The sequence below is a fragment of the Corvus brachyrhynchos genome, unplaced genomic scaffold (genome assembly GCF_000691975.1).
Source record: "Corvus brachyrhynchos isolate BGI_N302 unplaced genomic scaffold, ASM69197v1 scaffold101, whole genome shotgun sequence".
Classification (NCBI taxonomy): domain Eukaryota; kingdom Metazoa; phylum Chordata; class Aves; order Passeriformes; family Corvidae; genus Corvus; species Corvus brachyrhynchos.
Window position 1 is genome coordinate 14,233,179 of NW_008237239.1, and position 16,648 is coordinate 14,249,826.

General features: G+C 42.7%; 1 long non-coding RNA gene across 1 annotated transcript; it reads right to left on the bottom strand.

Annotated features, from left to right (window-relative positions):
• Positions 1-1,116: 1,116 nt before the first annotated feature.
• On the bottom strand, positions 1,117-16,127 carry LOC108445535. The gene is made up of 3 exons (XR_001860419.1): positions 16,037-16,127; positions 3,106-3,175; positions 1,117-2,467 (listed from the first exon to the last, which is right to left on the bottom strand). It is a non-coding gene; the product is annotated as an uncharacterized LOC108445535 (long non-coding RNA).
• Positions 16,128-16,648: the final 521 nt, after the last annotated feature.

Genomic DNA, 16,648 nt, shown 5'->3' on the forward strand with positions numbered 1-16,648 from the left:
CTATTTTTTGATGGCTCTTGCTGCTTCAGAAATCAAAGATGTCTTCGATTATCAGCAGAAAAAAAAGAGGAAAATGCTTTGTTGTTAAGAAAATTATGATGGGTGTATTTCCATAACCTGATTTGGTGAGATAAAGTGATCTACACCTACAATACTCAGGGATGAGCTCAGGGTGTCAGAACAGGTGGGTCTTTCTGCCCATACCACTAGCTCCTGGGATGGCCTTCAATGGGTCACTTATTTCCTTAGCATTCCTTAGCCTCCATATCCTCCGAACACACTCACCAAGCTGTTATGACACCTAATTAATTATTTTATAGTGGTGGCTCCTTTACCAGACCTGGGGATTCCTGATTCAAAAGTACCAGAAAAGTTCTAACCATTGTATTATTTTCAAGTGCAAAATCCTAATGACTTCAGCAGCTTTTCACTGCTCACTGGGCAGCCAGTGAGTGGCTGGAATTGACAGCTTCTGGCTGCCTTATTACCACTTGTGTATCTATGGAAATGGATGGCAGATCTGCAGAAACAACAAGAAAGTTTTTAAAATATTACTTTTCTCCATAGCAGAGAAATATAATCGGACTAGAAGACGTGAATTTCAAGAGAGGAATTCAAAGCACTTTCCATAATTTGTTCCTTTTCCACGTAACTCCTGTGAGCAAAGCAGAGTGCTGGGAGGGGACGTCGCAGCCCCACTATGACATGCAGCCAGGCCTGGGCCGGAGGAAATCAGCAGCTGCTCAGTAGCACGGCACTGCAGGAGGAGACAGGAAGTGCAGATAACGATGCCCAGTTGAAACCAGCGCCTCAATGGAATTATCTGGTGTGGAATTTGGCCCGGGCAGTGCACTTCGCACCCTGGCTCTTTGAAAAAGCCTTACTGCTGAGGTTTTTGCCCATCCATTCTGTACCATCAGGGAAGAAAAGTGAGTTTTAAACCAGCAGAAGCTGCAGAGGCACAACTGAGTAGCTCTGGCCACATAGCCAAGTGTTGGCTTTCAAACTCCAGGCCTGAAAGTCAGGTTTCAATTTATTTTTGTCTATATAGATATAGAGTTTGCGGAGCAAATGACAGTGAGGAATCTTCAAAACACAAACCATTCAAGCTATCCCTGGCATTAGGTTATACAAACTCTTCAGCCACCACCCCTTTATGTACTACAACACATCAACTGTGGAAATGAGAGAATAATTGAGTTTCCATGCTCTCCACCCCCTTCCCCAGTGCCATACTTCCTACAAGCCCTTCACAGCGCAAGAGTGTACAAAAGATACCATCTTGTGTGCATCTTGTAGCATAATTGAATCAAGGTTGTTTAGCACTAATAAGGTCTCTCTGGAGCCCAGATGTTTGATTTATGCAGTGATATACAGGAGAAGGGCAGCCCAGCAGCAGACACTCTCAGCCACTGCCTTGGCCAGCACACACAGAGCCCAGGGGTGATGCAGGTGCAGCTGCTACTGACCCAGGAGCTGCAAGCGATCAAACAGCTTCCCCTCATTATTGTAGCTCATCCACCAACACCCTTCCCTCAGCCCTGTCTCTCTGTATGCACCACCAGACTCTTTCATGACTTCCTTTGTAGCTTTCCTTTACTAGTGCTGCCGCATGTTCAGTTTCTTTCGCCCTCCTGGTATTCTTCTCCTGTCTGAAAAATGATAACCCTTCATTTTCATTAGTTTACTTCTCTGTGTGATCACAGGCAATAAAGATGACACCCCAAATGTCATTATACCTTCAATACAATCAATTAATTTAACCCTCTGTAGGAGGATTAAATTAATTTTTCCCTGCACATGCAGTACTCACCACTTTTTTATTCATACAATGCAAACTAGACACTTCATTCATAGAGGAGATTGTAAGGCTGCATCTAAGCTGAAGGACCCAGAATACTCCTTCAGGTCTTGATACAATCCCAGGCTGCACTCTGGTCTCTACAGAAAAGGAGAAGTCTGAGTGCTCAGCTGGACTGGACTCCTTGATCCAGGGGGCGAGTGTAACCCTGCATCCTGCCGTGGCCTGCTTAGACGCAACTACCCCTGAGCAGAAGAAAGAACAGGGATATAGGAGAAGGCTCTAAGCATGTATTACAGTAACAATTAAAGCTAGGATATCCACAACACCTGATTTTGATGAGCAAATCATCTGGAGTTCCAAACTTCCCTTTGTAGCCTTTGATCCTGTTCCTGTGATGCTGGTGGATCACATTGATACCTCAGTGGGGCTACTCACATGGAGAAAAATGTGTCTCCGACTGTATTTGCCTACTTAGTAAAAGATTGGGAGTCCTTGCATTGAAAAGCTGTCACTCTTTATGTTAGCAGGAGGGAGAAGTTCTCAGTGGTCACCTTCAGCTTCTTAACAGAATCCCTCAGTTGCAACAGTGCTTGGCTCCTTTTCACATTTACCTTTGCATGTCGGAGACGATTGTCATAACACATTTTGGCTTCTGGATGACCACTGTGATGAAAGACAAAACAAAACCAGTTTGCTACATCAGTTCTAACTAGCACTACACGTGTGACTGATCACTACTGGAAAATCTGAAACTCAGATAAAATCACTAGGCTTTTTTTAACGCCTGAAATGAGCCATGTTGTAAAGGAAACCTGCAATAATGAGATAATACGAATTAAAAATAAATAGTTCGCATGTTTTCAAGCAAGCAAACAGCATGGAAGCACGGCTGAAACAGGTATTTAAGTCCTATATTTAAAGGTTTTTATTTTCTTGTGCCTAACCTGTGGTTTATTTGGAGGAATATGAGATTTTTTGTAATTAAATTTTGATATACTATATTTAGATCCAGAATCCTTGAATATTATCAAATTACAGGACACCAATTGTTACATAAAATATAATTCAGTGTTGATAACTATTTCCCAAAACATTTACCCAGCAGCCACAAAAGAAGCGCATCAATTTCTACTGTATATCAAGAGAAACAAAGGCTTATGCTTAAAGAAGGAATTTTTAAATGCTGATGTCCAATATTAGTTAATAATACCAAGAGTAAGGGCATCAGAGAGATAACTGTTTCTAAGGTTAAAAATCATCCTAGATATACCAGACAATGAGAGGAAAAGTGACTTACTAACATTTGTGCTTGATGGTGTCTTCCTTTTCCTCCTCCAGCTGAAACTTGGGACAGCTGTTTGTCTTGAAATGCTGGAGTACAAGGACACAAAAAAAGGTCACAGGAAAACATCTCCTGTGCAAACTAGAAATAGGACTGTCCTCTTCTAGTTAAAAAATATTTATGTGAATGTCAGTCTCATGAAGGAAACAGGACTAACTGAAGTGGAAACAGGAGTCTTCTCCTCAGGCATAGATTAGGTGGTAGCGTCTTGCCAGGGTAACACTGGTGCTGCCTGGGATGAAGCATCCACCTACTCTGTGCCAGTGCCCTTGTCCACCCAACCTTTTCACTCTCCTCTTCCACATACTATGGAGATGTCCCCTTTGGTAACTATTTCCCATCAGCTCCCACTTGCCTGATGTGCTTGCTCCTATACAGCACATTCAGAGGATTGCTGGGGTTGGAAGGGGCCTCTTGAAATGACCTGGACACACATCTCCTGCTCCAATCATGGTCAGCTAGAGCATGTTGCCCCGGAATGTGTCCAGTTGGGTTTTGAGTAAGTCCAAAGCCAGATACTCCAAAACTTTGCTGGGCAACCTGTGCCAGTGTTTCAAAACCCTCACATGAACAAGAGTTTTTTCTTATGTTGGAATGGAGTTTCTTGCATTTCAGCATGTGCCTATTGTTTTTTCTTTTGTCACTTGACAACACTGAGAAGTGTCTGTGTCCCTCGTCTCTATTCCCCACCATCAGGGATACACACATTAACATGATCCCCCCTAACCTTCTCCAGGCCAAACAGTTCCAGCTGTCTCAGCTTCTCCGCTACAAGATAGATACTCCTGTTCCTTAATCATCATCTCGTTTGTCCACTAGACTTGTTCCAGTATGTTTATTTCTCCCTTTTACTGGAGACTCCAGAACTGGAGCCTTTCTTTTTACTTTTCACCTCTCCTGCTAAATTCAGCTCTGGTTTTGGCTTTCCTAAGCCCAACACTCCATTCTTGGACAGTGTCTCTCTATTCCTCACAGGCCACCTGTCCCTGCTTCCACCTCTTTTATTCTTCCTTTCCATGTTTGATTTTTAGCAGTTCATACTTACAGACCTTGCATAAACTTTGTTTGATTTCCTGCATGTCAGGACAGGTAATTTTTTGAGCAGATGACCTTAAATCAGCTCCTCTAGACCCCTTTTGTCTCGAGAGCTGTAGCCCACAGGATTTTTTGAACCAAGCCTCTGAGCAGCCCAAATTGTGCTTTCTTGAAGCCCAGGGTTTTAATCTTGCTTTTTGCTGTTGTTCTTTTCCCTCTGGATCCTGAACTCTACCATTTTACAGTCTAATGTAAATGTAAGCAGCTAGTTATGCTCCAGCCTTCACCTATCCGATGTGTTTTTCCTTGGTTTTAGGTCTGAGGCTTAGCAAAGTGCCTTCCCTCATCAGCTCTTAAACTACATGTGTCAGGAAGTTGCCAGCAGTGTACTTCAGGAACCTCCTGGATTGCTTGTAACCTGCTGTGCTGCCCCTCTAGCAGATACCAGGGTGGTCAAGTCTCCCATGTGGACCAGAGCTTGCAATCATCAAGTTTCTTACCGTTTTCTGAAGAAGGCCTCATCTACCTCTTGATCATGCAGTCTGTAGCATCACAATGTTGCCCATGTTGGTTTGCCTGCTAATCCTGTCACATAGAGCTGTCCCTTCAGCCCTGTGGCACTGAATACAAGGTCCATTCTGTCCAACCTGCACCCTTACTTGTGCCTGTGCTTCCCGTCCCACTCCCACTGGTACCATATCTTTGCTACTGTTATGACTTCAGTGTTCCCCAGAAAGAGATGGAAGGAACTTTTGACCAAAAGCATCGTTCCCCCATCACTGATCATGCCACTCTTCTCTCGTGTTCCTTTGTCATGTCCCCTCATGTTATACATCGAGATTAACCTATGGCTCCTTATGTTTACAGCTCTCCTCTTGCTTGCATCTCCAGCTATCTCTTTCTAGCACTCCTCCTTTCCATCTTGGCCACACACCAGACTTATTGCCCAAGAAGCTTCCTCTCTCTGCCTTTATGTCCACAAGCATCTGTTTCTGGTTTCTTTCCCAGTGTTCTTTAGACTCCAGGACAACCTTCCAAGTTGGCTGTTCGCTGCAGATTCAAATGGCTCCTTAAAACACACTTCTGCAAGGCTTTTCTGAAATCAGCCCACCTCCCATCCTAACACTAACCTGCTGTCATGAGTCCTTACTCACATCCTTATCACAGGCCAATTCCAACACACCACTTTCTGAGATATTAAAGATTTACCATTTCCTTAGCAGGTAATGCAGACTTCATGTAAAGCTCTCCTTTGCCCCTGACCTCACTCACATTTGTTTTATAACAGATTATACCCCTTTAACAACAGTGAAGTTATTTCTGGTTTGCACATTGTGACTTGTGATCAAAACCAGGCCTATTGCCTATCTCTAGATACAAAAAGAAATGGCCCACTGAAACATTGCACAGTACCTTATTCTTCAATATCTACCTTCAAAGCACACAATTCACCTACAAATTATTAAAACCAGGCTATAGCAGCATCCTAAAGGATCAAGAAGGACAATTAGGTTGGTCCTTACAACTCCAACAGTGATTAGCAACAGCCACCAGCACGCTGTAACTGCTTGTTGAGCTAGTGAGTCAGACAGCAATAAGGACTTTTAAGCAGCCAGCAAAAGCACTCAGATTCTTCTACAGGAGAAGTTTATTACAGAGCTCAGCATCTGTGTCTTGCAGCTGCCAAGTGTCCTCCATGTGTTGTTACAGCTGCTGATTCTGCTGTTAAGGAAGCGGGAGCAGAAGGATGAAAAGAGGCAGCGTCAGGAATGTTCAGTTGCTGTAAAACACTGCCAAGCAGATATTCACGTTATCTGTATGCAGAAACTAAGCCATCCAAACATGTGAGCTCACGGCTCTCTGCCGGCTGGTCTCACACTACAGAGAAATCATGTGACACAGCCACTAGACACTTTTCAAACTACTCCAAATACAGGATCTGCTGAAACCCTGAAGTAGCATGCCCAGCTATATCAGTTTTGTGACGTGATGTGCTGTGACTTGTGAGGACAGACAAGGAAAGAAGCAAGGGGATTTGGAGAGGACCAAACCAAGGGGAAGCAAACTCGACCCTTCACCGGCAAGACAGTGCTCCTCAGTGTCAGTCCACTGCCACATTTTTAGTTTCCATCACACTACAATTCCACATAATTCTACACAAATAATTCTGAAGTATACCACGATACTTCAGTAGCTCAGCCCCTACCTGGTGCACTAAGGACATGGCTGAATTACTAGAAGCCCAAACTAGGTCCTTTGTGTCTCAGTGGCTGTGGGCATGAGTTCCTCTCAGAGAAACCACACTGTCCTCCAGCAGTGAATGATAACAAATCACTGGTAATTTTGGAAGGCAAAAGACCACCAATGTGATCTTGGAACAGGGTATTGTGCTAGCCCTGAGCAGACACGCTTTCATTGCCGGACACATCCTAAAGGCTTTGGACAGTTTTCTTCAGTCTGTGCCAAACTTGTACTGACCCACAGGACCATTCACTGTAGGTAGGACCATAGGATGATTTGAGTCAGGGAGGACGTCAGGAGGACATTTATTCCAAACCTCTTGCTCACACATAACTGTTCTCAAATGAACTTTTTCCTGTGTTCCCAGGTATAAGCAAATGGCATTGATTTCACCCAGCCCACAGCAAGCAGCTCACCAGGCGTTTCTTACCCCACTGGGAGGTAAGATAATTTATTTGTGTGGGCCAGGTCTTCCTGCCAGGACTAGCACACGCTGAGCACAGCTTTGTCAGAGAGAGCTAAGAAGACACTGAGAGATGTGTCTTCTGAGTGAAACTGAAAGATATGTTAGCAGCCCTGGTGTGCCTTGGGGATCTTGGGGTCCCTGAGTGCTCCCAGGTTCTCTCCTTGCACTCCTGTCTGTGGGCACCTGGGGAGTGCTGCCAGGGCCAGGCAGGGGTATCACATCTCCTATGAGAAACTGTGGCACTGGAAAGACCAGACAGTATAGACAAGAGCCAGGGGGACTGCTCACATACCAGGGGTGAGGACACCCCAAAGGAAGTAGCGTTAGGTATCCACCAGCTCCTGCTTAAAGCAGCACATCTGGGAAGAGAAATAATTTTTAACAGGAGATACAAAACTGAGATCAATATTAAGTCCATGACACTTTTCATAGGAGTAAAGAAATTGGTGTATTTGAGTTACTAGATGTTGTTTGTCCAAGGGTTATTTAAAATAAAGGAGGAGGCATAAAGGTTTTTTAATGGCTGTGGGGAAACCTGAGCTATGTGGTTGTATAAGTGTGTGTGGCCATAAGAAAAGGTGAAGGACACTGTGAAAATACTATTTTTTTTTTTTTTAAGTATTTATGCAAGAGGAAGCTTCTAGTTTGTTTCTATAGCTGGTCTTTGAAGCAAAGGAATTTGTATATTACATCAGGCAGTATCATATTAGGAAATGTTTTTAACAGTGTTTAGTGATTGAAAGTAAGATACAATAGCTTTATGACAAAGAAGCTTATGATGAAGGTCCTTTGTAATAGCTTTTATATTACTGTAAATCATGATGCTTATGGTTTACTTTTTATTAATTCAAATGAAGTGCAAATCAAATGACAGATGACAGCCTATCAACAGGTTAGTTTAAACAGCTGAATATTATTTTACTTTATATATATTTCAGCTTTTAACAGGATTTTTAATTGTAAATAGTTTTGAGGTTTTTATCCATGTAATATGGCTGGAAGGCTGCAAGATGAGAGCAATATTTAATTCACGCTTGTAAGATATGGGTGTTTGGAACCCATTAGAAATTGACTTTTTGTTCTCCCTTCTAATTTTGATTCTTTCATCAGAGATGCCAAGACTAATGCTGTCATGACAGATGGAGAGAGCTCATAGAGACATTGTACAAAAATTACTGGAGCAATGTGTCATTACCATGTAGTACCTTCAAAATGTCACAACGAAAGTAAAATTCATTGTGGAACAGGGCTCTTCCTTCAGGGACAAGGCTTCTTTTAGGAATAATTCCTCTCTTAGGCACTGGAAAGCATCATACCAGTCTCATTTGCACCATAAACAATGCAATATACATATGCTACAGACCTGTTCAAAATCACAAAGCCACTCACTAAGAGAGAACCTGCTCCCACTTGTCACCTATGTAATTCTAGGTGTCACTGACCTACTTCAGTTATTCCAGATTGTTCCAACTCTCTTGTATTTAATTTGGTAATACAGTTGATCAAATAATGCTAGTTGTGTCAGCCTCATATCAGTTATTTACTATAAATATGTAGTTATTAACTATTTACTTCAATAGCAGCGTGGCCAGCAGGTTGAGGAAGGTGATTCTCCCCCTCTACTCTGCTCTCGTGAAACCTCACCCAGAGTGCTGCATCCTGCTCTGGGGTCTCCAGCATGGGAGGGACATGGACCTGCTGGAGCAAGTCCATGGGAGGACCACAACAATGGCCAGAGGGCTGGAGCACCTCTGCTATGCAGACAGGCTGACAGAGCTGGGGCTGTTCAGCCTGGAGAAGAGAAGGCTTTCGGGAGACCTTATCACACCTTCCAGCAGTTAAAGGGGGCTACAAGAGAGCTGGAGAAGGACTTTTCACATGTAGTAATAGGACAAGGGGGAATGGCCTTAAGGTGAAGGAGGGTAGGTTTGGATTAGAGATTAGGAAGAAATTCTTTACTGTGAGGGTGGCGAGGCACTGGAACAGATTGCCCAGAGAAGTTATGGATGCCCCATCCCTGGAAGTGTTCAAAACCAGGCTGGATGGGGCTCTGAGCAATCTGGTCTAGTGGAAGGTATCCCTGCCCATGGCAGCAGAGTTGGAACTAAATGATCTTTAAGGTCCCTTCAAATCCAAACCATTCTATGATTCTACAATAACTTGTACACTGTCAGTGGTAGTAACCCACGCTAATTTCTGAAAAACCACAGGAATATAGCAAAACTTTTCTGTGTGGAGAAAAGCCCCTGATTAATCTGAGTAGAAGAAATGAGGTACTCTTTAAAAAGTGTGTAGGTCAACAATTTTGGCTAGAGCAGTTGGCCCTCGCAGCAGAGTGCTGTAATGGCTCAGCATAAAAAAACAGGGAAAAATTACGCAAGCTGTATTAAAACACTGCCTTTAGTTTCAAAGTAAAGCATCAGAAGTGACAACATTTAAAAGATGACGTAGTTCCACTCACAAGTCAGAAGGTTACATTTCTTATTCTACCTTCATGGCTTTTTGTCCATGGAATTCTGTAATGGTTTTGCTGTCAGTGGCATTAAAAAGTGTCTCTAAGAGAAAGGACTGTTTTGTTATGTGTGTCTTTCCAGCTGTACAGAACTTTGTTAGCTGTGAATGAAAATGAATTTGCAGTAGCTATTGACACGTTTGAAAACGAACTCCAGGGCCAGATTAAAAACCACTGAGATTCTTACCCAGAATACGGATAGAAGCAGTGCAATGTTTTGTGGGACACATTGTCCCCGACCCTAGAGGTATCTATCTGGCTCTTGGGAAGGTCAAGCTCTTTGTCTACTTAGGCTTGACCCAGAGTCACTGAAACTGATGGCAGAACTCTCACTAACTCCCAAGAGCTGGGTCAGAAAGAAGACCATCTGCCTTTTTGTTAAAATTGTGTGAGGGAATGCAAACAGTGATACTGTATGCAGTGGTACTGGTGCTTTCCCCAAGAAACCAGATGGAAACCACAAGCTTATTTCACACTGCCCAACCTTCACATGAAAGTAGCTATCAGTTGCTCCCACTGCTAATTTAGAGCTAAATGACTTTGGATCGCGTTACTAATCAAGTGCCTTCCACCTCCCTCTCCCTTGGTGAATGATAGAATACTTGATTCCTTTAAAAAGATTGAGGTATTCAAGAAATTCAGCCATTTCTGAAGATTCAAAGCCTCCACATCCAAACATCGAGACACCACGGTTGGTTAGGTGATGTGCAACATGCAGAATCCTTATCTGTCAAAAATGACATGTGGAAGAAGGGAAAGCAAAACCAGGTGAAAAAGTAGATCACCATGAGAGACATACAGTCCAAAACTCCTTCCATATTTGCAGCTACTGACAAAAAAAAAAAAAGAGATAATTACAACTTTGCCATAAAAATTGCAAAAGTAAACGAAGAGTAGAGTCATGCGGTCCTTCAAATACAAACTATCCATTTAGAAGGACCAGAGGCTTTTTTCCACATCAGCTGGTGCAAAGGACCCAAAATTTGCACCAAAGAGATTTACTGTCCATTTCTTTCCCCTACAGACTTTCATAAAGACAATGACAAGTCCAGAGGAACAATAGTGCGTCAGGATGTTCCAGTGACTGGGGAATAAATTCAGAGTGAGGTAGTCAGTGGAAGACTGTGAGGAAGCACTACAAAGATTACACTGTTAAACTTAAAGGCTCAATCTTTCATGGTGTTGAACATTTTCTGAGAGCTGCAGTGTTTCTGTCCCTAATGAAAATGCACAGCGCTAACGAGAATGAGGCAATAAGTTCTCCTGGTGTGGTTGGTCACTCAAGGAGAAACAGAAAAAGCATCTGCTCCCTGATTGTTCAGAAACTCTGCATTCTTTACTTCAGACACCAGAGAAACTGTTCAGAGATAAGTAAGCTCTCGGACTCTGCCTGCTGTTGAAAGGCACACACATACCCTTGCATATCTCTATCATATTATTTGGGCATGGGAGAAAAGGACCCCTCTTTGGAAATCTATTCAGCTGTCAGATCAGCCCCTTTATCTGGTTTCATACCGTTAGCTGAGAAGACAAGGATCCCCCTATCAACCCAATTTGGTGTTAACTGATTCAGCTTTCATCAGATTTTTTTTCTGAGCTCAGAAGAAACCTGAAAGCCAGATCTTTTGGGGCTTTCCAAATGAGGACCAAAAAATCTCACTTGGCAAAACACTTTGCGTAGGGATGTATTCATATGTGCAGAAATGTCCCCATAAGTGAAATGATACCATGAAGTGAAATGGTGGGTGCAAAATGAATGGCCTGGGCTATGCACACAAGGCAGCACAATTACAACGCTCTGTTCTGGATTTAAAACCTGCCTTCCAGTCCTAACAGGCTTCTTTGGTGAGGACAATGAAAAGAGCTATAAGTGTATTTATTTGTACTTATCTGATCCCTCAAATTACTAATAGCCAGAGGAAGAGCTAGTTAGGTAAACAGCATCATTTTCTTTTGGTTCATAAATTAATTAGTGCTACCTTGAACACAGCTAAGGAATTGTTGCAGCTTTGATACTTAGATTCCAGTTGTAGGTTTAAAGATATTCTTCTTCCAGCAGGGGCCCTGGAGACTTGTGCAGTAACGCATTACTAACCATGAGTAAGGATGCAAGGATCTGGACTTAAGCTAACAGAAGTGATGATGTGTGAAAGGCTTCTGCTTCATTTTGACATGGTGATACAAGGGATAGGCAGATTTTGGGACAGACCATCTTTATCTGTCTGGCAGTCTAGGGATTTAAGCTGTGTCTATCACTCTGGCATTTCTGTGTGCTCAGACAGCATCTGCAGGAAACATTCCCAATTATTCTCAAAGTGAAGTGGTCAGGGATGGTTATCCCAAGAGGGACACCCAGAAGAGCTTCATTTCTTGGAGGGGGGAAGAGGGGCATTAGAGAAAAGGGCATTAGAGAAAAATGCAATCCTGATGTAGAAGTTAGTGCAGACTCTCCACTTGGAGAACCTTAAAAGGAATTGCACTCATTACCCACTGGACCCTCAAATGAGCCACCCTGCCTTGGCAGCTAAAAATGGTGCCCTGCAAGGAATCCTACTTAAAGAGATTTCCCTGGATGCATAGCCCCACCTTACACCACTTCATGCATGCAAAGAAAGGCTGTACCCCTCTCTGCCCAAGACATACCGTGTCTCTCATGCTGCCCTGCGTACTTGGAGCCAGGGAGACTTGGCCACTCTGCCAAAACCCCAAATAATCCACAAGGAAAAGATTCCCATATGTCCTTCACAGAGCAAATGCATCCCAGGCATGCTAGAGTCACCTGGTTGGTCAGTACTCACTTCAACCATGCTGCTAGTGTGAAATCTTGATTTTTCACCCAAAGAAAGAAATTTTACCATGCATTTTTTACATCAGGCTAAGGTTTGAACCTCTCTACCTTAACAGAGTCTCTGTAACATCTAATTTTTATGGGTACCTGAAGAGTCTTTCCAGATTACTAATGTTCTCTGGTTCTTTAGATGTACATTGCAAGCATCACAAACATATTTTTATTGGTATTTGATAGCTGCTTCATTTGCCAAGTACTCATATTGAATTTATTGAAGGCTATTTCTGAGTGATATAAATGTGGGAAATCCTTTTTGTTGAGACATGGCATTAATCATGTTAGTGCCTAGATCTCCATGCCCTTAGACCAACAAGATATAGTGCTTCAGTGTCTACAGCCAGCTCCCAAAAATACACTATCTTCTGACTGATATAATGCCTCAGAAGAGAAGGGGTAACCTGGTTCTTTAACGATCCACGGCCACTTCAGCATTCTCTCTTCCTTTCCCCCTCGTATTGCCTACACCTTTGCATGTTTAAGAATGAATGTGTGGAGTGACATGGGAACAGCCTCATGCTGCATGTCAATACAACTCACAGCAGTGGCAGCAGGGATGCCAGTGCAGGTCAGGATCAAATGAAGGCATTGCTTAGCATTTATGTGAGTGTATTCCCAGATTAGGAGCAAACAGCACTCTCAGTAATCTCCATTAGTGACAGCCAGGTCTGTCTCCTGCTATCCACAATCATACACCACAAAAAGAAGGGTGGCACGCAGCCTCCACGTGAGCATCCTGTTTCTTTATGTAATCATGACCTCGACTCCATAGGAAAAAGGGGCTTAGCCCACCCACTTTGGTCATGCATTCTCCTGCCTTACAGCGTGGCATTTAATCAGCAGGGATGATACAGGTGCACCACCAGAGTGTCTTGGTGCTGGATGTTAGACCTTTATTATGGCAAAGACTATTTCAACAAGCCCCATGTCTTGGAGGTGCACCCAACATCTGCTGCAAAGGAGACACATCAAATCATAAGACATCATATCATATCATATCAATCATATCATATTGTATCATATTTTATAGGACAGAATCACATAATCTCTCAAGTGTATGTCTTATATTTGCAAACTTATTAGCAGTCTGTTCTGCTTTTCCCATGTTTGTTAATCTGCATGGACACTCAGTGCATGAGAGACTAGAGGTTTAATTATTGAGTCACGGACTCTTTTCTTTACCTATGTCTATGAAAGTAGGTCTATTGGGATACAGCTGAACCTCACTCAGTCTGTCTCTGGTCTCTCTCACTCATCCTCCCTTTGTCTCACTTGTTCTGCTACAGATCTAAAACCACTAATTTGTCTACCAAACACCTGGTGGGTTCATCCCAGGCCCACCATTAATCAGAGTAAGTGACAAGAGTAAGCTAATTAAGTGCAAATAAATCACCCAGAAATCGCTCCCCACACTGCTGCAACTACAATTTTTACAAATATTGTTCTTTTAAGACTTCACTGACTTGATCTGGTGCTTAGGAAAAATCTGTCTGGATAAGACCTGCCAACATGATGACTAGGAAGTGACAGGGCTGCCACATCCTGCATCCGAGCGATGCAATGCACCATGCAGTTGACCTGCACATGTACAGCAAGTCCGACACGTTCCAGAACCATGGACTCTTGGAACAAGTCATCTCTGTATCACTTTTGCAAAGATTTTGATGTCTGCAGGAATGTTCTTTCCTGTTGGATTTCCAGGCTAATCACACAAAACTGCTAGGCAATACATTACACTTAAAAGCACTGCTCTGTCACTAAAATTTTTAGGCCAGGAAGGTCATGTCTGATCATCTTTCCAAGGAAAAATTCCCTATTTTATTGCTCCACTGGTGAAAAACATCAGAAATAGTCAAGCATGTGTCATTAAATCTCTTCTGTTTCACACTGTTGTGTGCCTGGCCCCCTGCAGCACAGTGGGAACTGGACTGGTTTCTGCAAGAGATTTGACCACTGAACACAGGGGAGAGCATGGGTCCTAGCACTGAGAGTAGCTCTCTCCAGACCAGTCCAATGCTAATCCCACCAGTAAGTAGGCCAATTGGTGCCAAATACAGTTTTTCCTCTCCTGTGTCGAGACCACCCACCCAGCAGGCACCGTGCTACGACAGGAAGAGTTTAACCTCAGCTAATGGCAACCAGAAAGCAACAGACTCATTTTCTTATTGCCAGTCTTCTTAGGACTGAATAGGCAATTATTTTCTTGAGACTGCTTCTGTGTACTAAATTACATGGACTATCTCCAAAGAGCAGTGACAACTCAGTAAGTTGGGTGTAAGCTGGCTTACCTCTCTCGCCAACCCACAAACTGCTCTCAGTAACCCCGCAGTGGTGTTGACAGACTCCCGAAATAGCCATGAACAGTGTTTTCTTACTAGAAGTCAGGTCTGGGTCGTATCAGTGGGGGAGGTGAATTAAAAATGACAAGGGGAGCCATTCCGAGGGGTCTCATCCCTCTCCACACTCAGTACCCAAAGGTGGCACAGAACCGTGCCCCCCATGCAGCCCCTTGTAAACATGAGTGATCCCTTTTAAAGCTGGAACTGGGGGTGCCTGGCACCTTTTGTGCTTCCTGCTTCTCTAATATTTCTCCTCACATTCCTTCACTGCCAAATGAATGGCATGACTTTCTCAATGTTTTCTTTTTCCCAACACTTTCTTACAATTTTCATTTAATTTTACTGCAAGGGCACCAATCCTAGTTTATGTCATAATAGATGGACAACAATGGTGCAGTTTAACTAAAATAACATGCTAAACAGTGCTACATGTTGTCGGAGTCATGATGGATAAAATGTGGAGTGTTTTGGTGGTTTATATCTTCAAAGAAGAGCTGGCAAGTGTACAACGTGACAAATGTATTTAAGAATCTATGCCATTCAAATGATACTGCCACATGTCTGTTTGGGATTTTTGCCGTCTAAATGTGGGAATATGGGCACAGATTCACTTGCATACTGTGTTCTTCTAACATAAAGTGTCGGCATCTCCGAGGGTGTGTCGGTGGCACCCGATGTCACCAGGCACATGCTGCAAAGGAGACAGCCGAAATAAGTGTACATTTTGTGTGCCAGGCAGTCTTCATTTGTTTACTTCATGCAAAAAGGAGGGGATGGTGCTCAAAATATTCTCACTGTAAATTTTTTATCAGCATGTGGAAGAGAAAAATGTATCATTTGCATTTCAAGGCATTGTGAGTCCCTATCCTAGCTGAAGTCATCGGCATTTATGATGCAAAGAGACCAGCTCCTGACGTGAGCGACAATGATGTAAAAAACCCCACTAATTCACGTCATCTTGACTGAGTTATTTTGCATTTACACCAGTTTCACTAAGATGGAAACTGGCTCGTGGTCTTTACACATATACATTTTGTGTCTTTTTCTCCTACTGTTTGTCACAATAAGCCACCTCCTTTGTTTATTATTTTTCATTTGTGCAATGTATTCATATTCTGAGAGTCCATCTGCTAAAAGTATCCTATTTAAAAGAAGATGGCATCATTAGCTACCCTCTCTCGCTATAAAGAAAGGAGCAGTTCCCATATTTTTACCCAGTTCAGTGGCTCAGTGGATGCACTAATCTTGCTGAACACTTCAGTTTAGATGGTATATCAATGAGGCATTCAAACAGAGCAGTTTATACACAAAAATTCTGTCTGCTTTGTAAAAGATTATCCTTTTATAAACACTCTGCGGAAAACATAAAAGCAAATAGGGGACAGCACATAGGACAGGAAAGATGTTAGAAGGGAGATTAATACTGAATGGGTCGAAATGAATGGTGCTTACCAAAACGAGGTCCAGATACTTTGGCTGCAGTGAAACATAAATAATGGGAATGACACATCGTTTATTCGGGATAATGAGTTGATCCGAAGTAGGGGCCTAGAACAAGAGATTAAAGATTAAATATCCATCTCCTGATGAATATCAGTAGCAAACTTTAACCTTTTCCTTCCAAAAGCACAATTTCTTTGAACAATCATGTCAGCACAACACAGTGAAGAAATGGGCTAAAGCAAACTTAAATCACATCCTTATTCTTATCCTGAAAGAAAACATTGCTTCATATTTTAAGACACAGTATTTTATTTTTATTTCCAGGCTTGCAACTCTTTCAGAATAATTATATGAGAACACAAAGATTTTGCTTGATTTTTTGTATTAGAAAAATCTGGCTTTAGCATTTATTGCTTACATTTTAGTTCTCTGCAATAATTGAAGAAAGAACATGCCCATCCTGAACATTCACTTGGGTGGAGAGATAATGACAAAAAGCAGCCTGCTGGAAAAGCACAGCATACCACATGCCGAATTAGAGTCTTGAATGCAAGGAGGACTTGGAAGATGTCACAAGCTTTGGATCAGGAAGGGCTGGAAGTGTAGTGAAGGGGGGAAAGG